Source organism: Amblyomma mixtum, chromosome 5, assembly GCF_055824585.1.
Source record: "Amblyomma mixtum isolate Tamu chromosome 5, ASM5582458v1, whole genome shotgun sequence".
Lineage (NCBI taxonomy): Eukaryota > Metazoa > Arthropoda > Arachnida > Ixodida > Ixodidae > Amblyomma > Amblyomma mixtum.
In genome coordinates, this window is record NC_143016.1 from 101,443,405 (window position 1) to 101,452,484 (window position 9,080).

Genomic DNA, 9,080 nt, shown 5'->3' on the forward strand with positions numbered 1-9,080 from the left:
ACGCACTGCTTCTGCCCACTGTTTCTTTTTTTGTTATTTTTGTTGAGGGCTTCAAGCCCTCCTTCTTTTGCGGCTCTCTGCGGGAGCCCTGACAAGGTGCTTACGTTTCCGCAATCAACAATCCATCTCTCTCAACGGGATAAAGTAGGACTACCTACTTCACCACTCAAGACGGTTCGCTGGATTACTTTCAGTGTTGCTCAGAGTGTGTGTGAGCGTGTGTGCGTGTGCCGTGATCGCTAAAGAGTGCTTGTGTGAGGATCGATGAGACCGACACTGCAGCTCCATAAGTATGCGAAGGGAATGTGGTTGAAGCTCAGATGTAGCTCTTCTAGACGGATGCATACAGTTGCGGCAATTTCTAATTTGATGTTTGTTCTGAGGGCAAAAAATTTTCGCTCTACTTGGCCATCAGTAGCGACCAGGCGGCTCGAGTATATAATAATTTCGCTCCTTGCAACCTGTCACGCCGTCAACAAGATGAAAACGAGTGCGTGGGTTTATTGGAGCGCTGTTCGACACGATGGCTTGCAGACAGCTGTGACGTGCTCAGGCATGTAAGGTTCTTTCGCGAACGCAGACAGCTTTGGCGTGTAGCGGATTGTGGTGCCCAGGGCTACCTCGATTATGAAAGTCATTTAGGTGAACAGTACTTGCCCGGGGGCAATTTACTGATACTGACATGAAATGAAGGATTATGCAACGCGGTACCAACAGGCGGGATGGAAGAAACATGCGCGTGCGCGTAGCTTCGAAATTTGGCTTTTAGACGAGGGACCCCAAAAATTACCAACAGCGATCGCCACCAAATAAAATGAAACGACCAATAAAGAAAACTGCCGAGACGTGACCTCTATTTGATTGTATGAAACTAAAGAATGCAACAAAAAATAAAAAATCGAAATTAAGAGGCGTTATCAGAGGGGTACGAAGAGAGCAGAATGTACGCTGAAAACTAGATGGTGATGCCAAACGAGATTCCGATGGAAGCGTAGATTATACACACCGAAAAAAAGATAAATATAAAAATATTAATAACCAAATGAGAATAAGGAAATGCTGCCAGAGAAATGAAAGAGGCGAAACAACAGCATCGTATACAGAACAACAATGATAGGAATGTACATGAGGTTAAATATTCTACTCATTAAAGTTCCCGCGAAGGTAGACTCACAAAAAATGTGCTATTAAAACCATAGTAAGCGTATTCTGTTTACATCACTTTAAACAAATTGGATCGAATCACGGCCATGACATACCCATTCCGATGCAGGCGAAATGAAAACAAGTCCTGGTGCTGTGTGAGGACAGAGGGCTTTACAAAATATCAGGTCGCCTGACTTAATTCGGAGCCCTCCACCTCAGCATACACTGCAGAATATACTGCAGTAACTTTTGGTGCCTAACTGCATTTCCACGAAATTACATTCCTTTTTACTTCTTTCCGAAAAAAAGGGTTTACTTTCCAATTGAAATAGTCGCTAACTGGATTTCACTTTTGTTATTGTACAAGTGTGCTTTTATTTCTTCAAGACTTAGCAAAGAACATGTCACTCGCGCGGGAACGACAATGATGTCCTAATACCATGTCCATTGGCAATCATTTTAAGTTGCGCTAAACACGGTGTATGTTGCACAGAGCTGTTAAAAGTCACTTCAGGGGGTTGTGTTAGCTTGTCCAATGGCTGCAGACTTCGTTGCAAGCTTTGACAGTCATGTCCTTCGCTTGTTAACGGATATATGTGAAAGCTTGCAGGGAAAGCTAAAGTCGACAGGCTAGCAATAAAGAAGCACAGAGGGACCACCAGTGAATAGCCGCGAAGTGCACTCAACATGCATTGCACATTGTTTGAAAGGTTAGCATTAGGCGCCGTGTTAGGAATGCGTTCTCTGTTTCACAATAGCTAATCATTGGTCAACGACGAAAGGGAGGGAGGAGGAGGAGGTAGAAGAGGAAAGGCAGGGAGGTTAACCGGAAGAAGAAACTGGTTTGCTACCCTACACGGGGATAGGAGTAAGGGGATAAAAAAAAGAAAGAGAAAGGAGAGTAACAGAAAATTGAAGTCACTCTAAAAAGTCAGTGTTCGTTCAAGTCACAGCCTATCGTACAGGCCAGAAGTTCTCAAGAAGCGGAGCAGTGCCGTGTAAAAAGTCAGTGTTCGTTGAAGTCACAGCCTATCGTACAGGCCAGAAGTTCTCAAGAAGCGGAGCAGTGCCTTGGAGGCCTTCACCGCCGACGACCACCACGGCTAGTTGCCGAGAATCTTCATTTTGGTCAGTGGGCGTGGATCTAGGCGCTCCAGCGCATTGCTGAGAGGCTGTCTTTCGGTGGTATAGGCAGGGTAGTCACAACGAATGTGGGATATAGTCTCGTCATGCCCGCAGATGGCACATGCAGGGCTATCAGCCATACCGATTAAGAATGTGTAATGGTTGGTGAAAGCTACACCAAGCCAGAGGCGACACAGCAAAGTTTCTTCTCTTCGTGGTAGGCCTGATGGAAGCCGGAGCTGCAGATCAGGGCCCAAGGATTTTAAACGTGAATTGCAAAATTGGCCGGAATTCCACGCGGCAAGCGTGATGTCCCGCGAAAGTGCGCGAAGCTTACCAGCAGCGTCTGATCTCGAAATGGGGATCGACACAAAATCGCCACCGTGGTGAGCACTTCGCGCGACCTCATCCGCGCGGCGATTGCCTGCTGTGCCGCTGTGCCCCGGTAGCTATTGGTAGATACTGTCATGCCCTTTGTTGATGGCAAAGTGATGTAGTCGAGTCCACGGCGAAGAGCAGCTTGTAAGCCTTGCAGGGCAGCTTTGGAATCGGTGAAAATAGATCACCGCTGAGGGCGCTGCTGACTGATGTCTTCAATGGTGACACAAAGAGCGGTGAGTTCTGCACCCGTCGAAGAAGTGGGGCGAGCTGTCTAAACTCTAATTTCTGTAGAGCTAGCGGGGATGACCACAGAGCCAGAAGAAGTGATACGGTTCACTGAGCCGTCGGTGTGAACGTGCACCCGGTTTGCATGGTGCTCATGAAAATATTCAAGAGTGACTTGTTTGAGTTCTATAGGCGTAAGTCGATCTTCTCCCTGATGCCGCGTATCGAAAGAAGCACACGGGGATTATGCAGGCTCCAAAGCGGCGAGGACGGTCTAGAGGCGGGTGTAAACTGGGACGGCAGAATGGCGCGATGTGCGTCAATGATGTCTGTAAACGATATGCGCGGCCTGGTAATAGGAAGACTGGCAAGATGGTGAGAGGGTACCCGGGAGATGGGTCGGAAATGTGTCCTCAGTGCGTCAGCTGTTAAGTAGGTAGGGATTGGATGCTTCTGGGCGATGAGTACAGATGCGGCCGTAGAGGCATCCGCTTAGGTGCAGTGCGCTCATCTGAAATTTTGTATCAAGTGCCATCATTCCGCCGGGAAGTGCAAATTATGCAGACGGTCTCCTCCTACAAATACAGAGCGTATGAACATAAACTGTTTTGAAAGATAAGGTGAAGAGAAAACGTTGCTGCATTTTGCGAAAATGGATCCTGTTAAAGGCGTTCGAGGATGCAAACTTCTCGCGAACGAATGAAAGAACAGTGAATAAAGGAGAGGAAAAGGGCAAATAACATCAAAGCGTTCTATTTGAAATGAGTCCCAGGTGCGAGAGAACGTTTTTCATTTTTCGGACAGAAAGCAGTACAATGTCCTTGTATGTTATGCAAGAGAAGCCGTGCGCTATTGTTTTAAAATAGTAACTTTTCATCATTGTTTACCGCTTTTCCTGTTTTCATTTTTGACACACAGATGTAACTTTATTTCTTGCTTCTACTTTTCAAAGCGCTCCTTTGGTTCGTTTTGTGCACTATTTTCCGGTTACTCTCGATTTTGCCACTGCACTTAACGCTTCCTTCATACGAAGATTTTGCTTCTAAACCTGGCTTCTTCATCGCTTTGCTTTTGCTTTAACCATCCACAGCACACCTGTTTTTCATTCCTTGTTTCCGGTTCAGTTGATTTTCTTCACTCAAGCTCATCTGGTGTTTGGTGCTCTTTCTTCGATGTTCGATTTCATGTTGGGATATGTGCAGGTAGCTTCATATTATGAACTTCCAAGCTTTCTCTCCAAAAAGTAAAACTTGGAAGATCTGCGTGTCCTGCCACAGTGGCTGACTGGCTAGCGCGCTCGGCAGCTGAGCAGAGTTCTGACCCAGTAGCACGCAGCTGTGTTTTATTGGAGCCAAAACTCAAGGCACCTAAGTATTCTGCGATATCGGTGCGCGTTTAAGGACAACAGGTGGCGGATATTATCCGGTGTCTCCTACTACAGCATCCACTACAGTAAATTTTACTTTCGAACATTAAACTCGGCATAAAATTAAAAATAAGGTACACGCGTTGGCCCCATTTTGTCTGCGCATTTCATTTGCAGCAATAGAAGTCCTTTTTAATATTAGGCGCTCTCGATTGCACAGCCCTGCTCGGCAGTATTCTGGCCGACGCCCCATTCAAGAAAACGGGAGATTTAACATGGGAAACGCGGTAACGACATATTGCTGAAGTTTAGCCACAAGAGTGCTACTGACTGCAATGCGCCAAATTGCTGCCTGTAACTGAAAGTAAAGTGCTCAGGATGCACGAAACATGCGATCCTTCAACGTGCTTCTAACTCCATATTCATTCCGAGAAAACAATTTTCTTCATATCTTGCTATCTTCTGGTTTATTTGTTATTTATGCACTCGTGGATACAACTTATTGGCATTCATTTCAGTTTTGCTCGAAATTAAAAAAAGTATAGATATCATACATTGGCGGTGATACTTAGCCTTTCTTTTGATAATTGATGACTTTTGGCATTCACATTTCGTAACCACATCTATCCAACCGCCTTGAGGTTGCTAGCGAGACACCGCATTCTGCTAGAGGGCGAAAGTCGGCTGACCACGCCTGCATGATGACGCTATTGCTTGAAGGGCCTGCTTGTGCTTCGTTCTTGAGTTGTACGTCATTACGGGGCACATATGGCTTTTTTTACTCCTGTGGTTTGCAAGAATGCGTGGTCTCATGCTACAGTTTGCGCTTGTCTGCTTTGTGAGCCTAGGACATTTCTGTGCGGTGTATCCCTGTACAGAGGACAACCTGAAGCTGCTCCCGTTTTAGCGAGTGTCCAAGAATTACAGGCAAATGCACCAACCCAAATGTGCCCTGTTTTATAGTTTGAAAATCTCTGAAATGGTTGGTTTGGTTTGGTTATAGGAGTCTAACATCCCAAAGCGACTCAGGCTATGAGGGACACCGTAGTTAAGGGCTCCAGAAGTTTCGAACAGCTGTGGTTCTTCAATGTGCTCTGACATCGCAAAGTACACGGGCCTTTCAGAATTTCATATCCATCAAAATTCGGTCGCCACGGCCGAGATCGAAACAGCATCTTTCGGGTCAGCAGCCGAACGCATAACCACTGAGCCACCGCGGTGGCTGCCTCGGAACTGGCGTCACCTCATTCGCCCAGGGTGATTAATCATAAACCGAAAAAATTCAGTGTGAGCATTAAATTATATTTCCATAAGGCAAAAACTGCCGCCTGGAGTTACAGTCCGTCGGGAGTTAACCATCGGATCCTGCATTCTGCTCTTGGAGCCGCAAAATTAGTATCTTGTTCCCACTCGTTAATAAGCGACAATGTCGCTCATGCTAACCATGACTATTGTGACAGGTTTCAGTGTTAGGAATCTTTTTTCTGCCTCAAAAAATTTTCAGAGACTTTCGAAAAGGTGATGCTTTTCACAATGACATGGAGTTTTGTCTTTATGGTCATTTAGTACAACGAGGTTTCAATCTATAAATGAAATGCTACATCCACATTCAAATTTAGAATCAGCTGGCACTCTGCATTTTTCATAAGATCAGACATTTCTCGAAGGAGAAATTTCCGAATAGTGCAGATTCTATCTAAAAGGCATCCGGCTACTAATTTTTTTTAAGCACTGTAAACTTTCGCAACGCGAACAAGAACAACTCACATTCAGTCTATGCCCTCTCCGGCCGTTAAAAAAAATGGCAGTTTTTTAAAGCTGCCCAAACTGCCATTTTATGAGGCCGCGAAGTCTTGTAGCCAAAAAATAATATGCATTGATTGAACACTCATCTTCTAACGCCGACAGCTGATAATTTTTCAAAGTAAATGATGGGTTTGAAAATGTATAACAAGGCGAATGGGGAGAAAACACCGAGGCAAATAATGGTTGTTCTTTTCCTGTTATTTCTACGTTTGAACAGCATGGCTGATTCGTTCCCTCTTTATACATACACTGTTAGCTCAGCACACAAACGCCCCTGCACTCCGTCTCCATCAAAGTCAATCTACTCTATATCACTCCACGGAAATTGCGAAGGCGTGCTCAGAACAACAAAACACTATATGCACGAAACTAGCGCAGCAAGTTCAGTGGACAGCCTTCAAGATTAAAGCAGCCAATGTAACAAATTCCGTTTCGAAGATTGATCGCATTGTTGCTAGGATCTGACTAGGATGAGAAATCTTTCTGCTGAAGAGGTTGCCGGCAGTACTATGAATATAAATAAACCCAAAGCCATGCGCTAAGACCAGTTTCACCCTACTTCCAGTCGCTTCTTCAACTATAACGTGGTTCCTACAGTTAGCAGAAATTGCAAATTTCAAACGGTACTCTTCTTATTTCATATAGTCTGCGTCTTTCTTCCCACTTATTAAGATTAGAAATAAGGTGGATATGTGTGTTCAGTAATTTTATTTAAAGTTGGCATTAAATTTAAGCTCTTTATCGCTTTTGTATTTTATACGTGAATTTTTTTTCACAATGACCGTTCTCTGATTTGGGCGCTGTGCAGAGCTTCCCTGTATCTTAATTTTAGATCACTTAGCTCGTTTTACAATCACAGTCAGGAAAAGAAATTCACTTCCTTTAATTCCATTGTGCCTTAGATGTAATCCTGCTTATCTACATAATAAAGGCGCAGAATGTGCGCAGAACTGGCAAGCTTTGTTTTGAACAGAGCACGTTCATTAATTACGAAGTCACTGCTAGAAAAGCACCGTGGATTAGCCGATTACGAGCCGTAGAAACGGACAAAAGGTGAGAGCATTGTATTTGGGCAGAGCTCTGAGAAAACGAAAATGAAAACGTACACTCAGTATTGGGGCTGTTAGAATGTTTATTCACTACTTAAATAATCCCGCCTCGACCAAAGCAACAAACCCGGCTTTATAGAGGCAGAGTTTCAAAAGATCTTGAAGCGCAGGTGCAGTTCAGATTTCCTTATTTTGAGTTAAAATTGAACTGATTAGGATCCAGCTTTTTTCATAATGCGAGTATAAAAGTAGGGCGGAAATTTTCTCGAAAAAACTAAACAACTTTCTCGCAATACTTTATTTTGGCTAAATGTACGCGCACCCTGCACATATCGTTAACAAATGCCAAGTTTAACGACCTAGAAGAGAAACTGCTTACAAAAATTTAGGTTCAACTTTCCCCAAGGTGTAAGCTTCGAATCCAAGAAATTTGGGGATAGGAGATCTAAATAAAAAAGAACAACTTTGCACCTGTTATAGGGCAGAAAATTTGCTCCGTCGACTCGTTTCACGATCTGCATCCAGGACAATTCTGCCGTCAGAAAATGCCACAAAGAGCGAACAAATTAAATCAGTAGTCACTGCATGAAATCGAGCAAGGTCTTAGGCACACCTTCACGGCAGGGATTAACGCTTAACATATAGCTCACGATAACCTCTACTGAGCTACGTACACCGAAAATGTTGGAAGGTGTCAATCTCACACAGCAGAACTCACCAAAGTCGGCTTCTGGTACCCCTTCTTGTATCTTCTCCGTCACACCCCTCTCGAATCACACTCCATCGCTGAGAAATAAGTGTTTATGCTTGCTATTCGAACCGGTCAGCTTTAGCTGACCGGTCCACGCCTCTGCGCACCAGGAAATCTGGGAGATTCAATGTCCAAGTACGCACGCACAAGATCGGTACCAATCATCAACGGAACGAAAACTGAGGTTCACAGTGTTACATAAACAAATATCACTCAATAATTTCTAAAAGTCTTCAGTGGTCGCAAATGAAGGAAACGAATTGAAGTTCTGAAGTCACGCCTCAGTGGAGCAGCGACGACGACCGCAGCGGTGGCTCCGGTCAGGAGAGACGCGTCCGAAGCGTCCGGCGCGCGCGCATCAACTGATCGGCCCGTTCGTCAAGAAACAGGAGCACGAGCCGCCGCGTTGCGGCTGCGTCTCACCACGGCTCGGAGCAGCCGGAGCAAGCGCAGCGGACGCGCGCTCTACCGCTGCCGGGGCGCTGGCCGGCAGGGCGCGGCGTGTGTGCCTATTGCGCGCGCTTGGGTCTTGCGCGCGCGCCTGCCAGGAGCGATGCAGAGAAATTGGCATGGAGCGGCCGTGTTGCGAAATGCACCCAGTGTCCCCTGACACAGGCGGAATAATTTATGAAAGCAAAAGCAATAAGGCTGGCATGGGGCCGATTGCTCTAGCCTGCTCCTCAGTGCTGGAGCTCGCACACTTGAGTGAAAAGGGTCAGAGTGGGCGTCGATCTATATGAAAAGAGGATGAGCGGCAGCTTCTAACACGTCGGGGCTATTGGCGTCTTTATTAATAAGTGATAGTCAAGCCTTTGAAGATGGCGAAGGCCTGGATGGCTGGGCAAAGAGGGAAAGAGATTCCGCTCGCGGATGTAATGCAACGACGTAGGGCAGTAGTTGGTTTTCAAGACATACCAGGATATTCGCTAACGCTGCCGTGCTGAGCACTTATTAGAAACGCTTATGCGAAAACAAGAGATTGGGTACATTGATTCGAAGACGTGGCACAAATCACAATGTGTTGATGGGGCCAGTACCTCCGCATATAAGCTAAAAAATTTACGTGAAAAAGGCATCGTGAGTACGTATTCTTATAATGCCAATATAAACTACTCCGATGAAATTTTGCAACGACAACAGCTTCTTCAGAGCTGTCTTGAGAAGGATTAGTCTGTGCTGGGGCTTGAAAAAAAATTGAAATAAAGAGCTTTCCGGTATGTTTTCGAAGTTC

The 9,080-nt window shown here is 45.4% G+C and overlaps 1 long non-coding RNA gene across 1 annotated transcript in view; it reads right to left on the bottom strand.

Annotated features, from left to right (window-relative positions):
- Positions 1–8,168, bottom strand: part of LOC149343212 (uncharacterized) — a 154,895-nt gene extending 146,727 nt beyond the window's left edge. The window contains exon 1 of the long non-coding RNA XR_016282699.1: positions 7,817–8,168. This is a non-coding gene — a long non-coding RNA (uncharacterized LOC149343212). The remainder of the gene's footprint in view (positions 1–7,816) is intronic.
- Between the last annotated feature and the right edge of the window lie 912 nt (positions 8,169–9,080).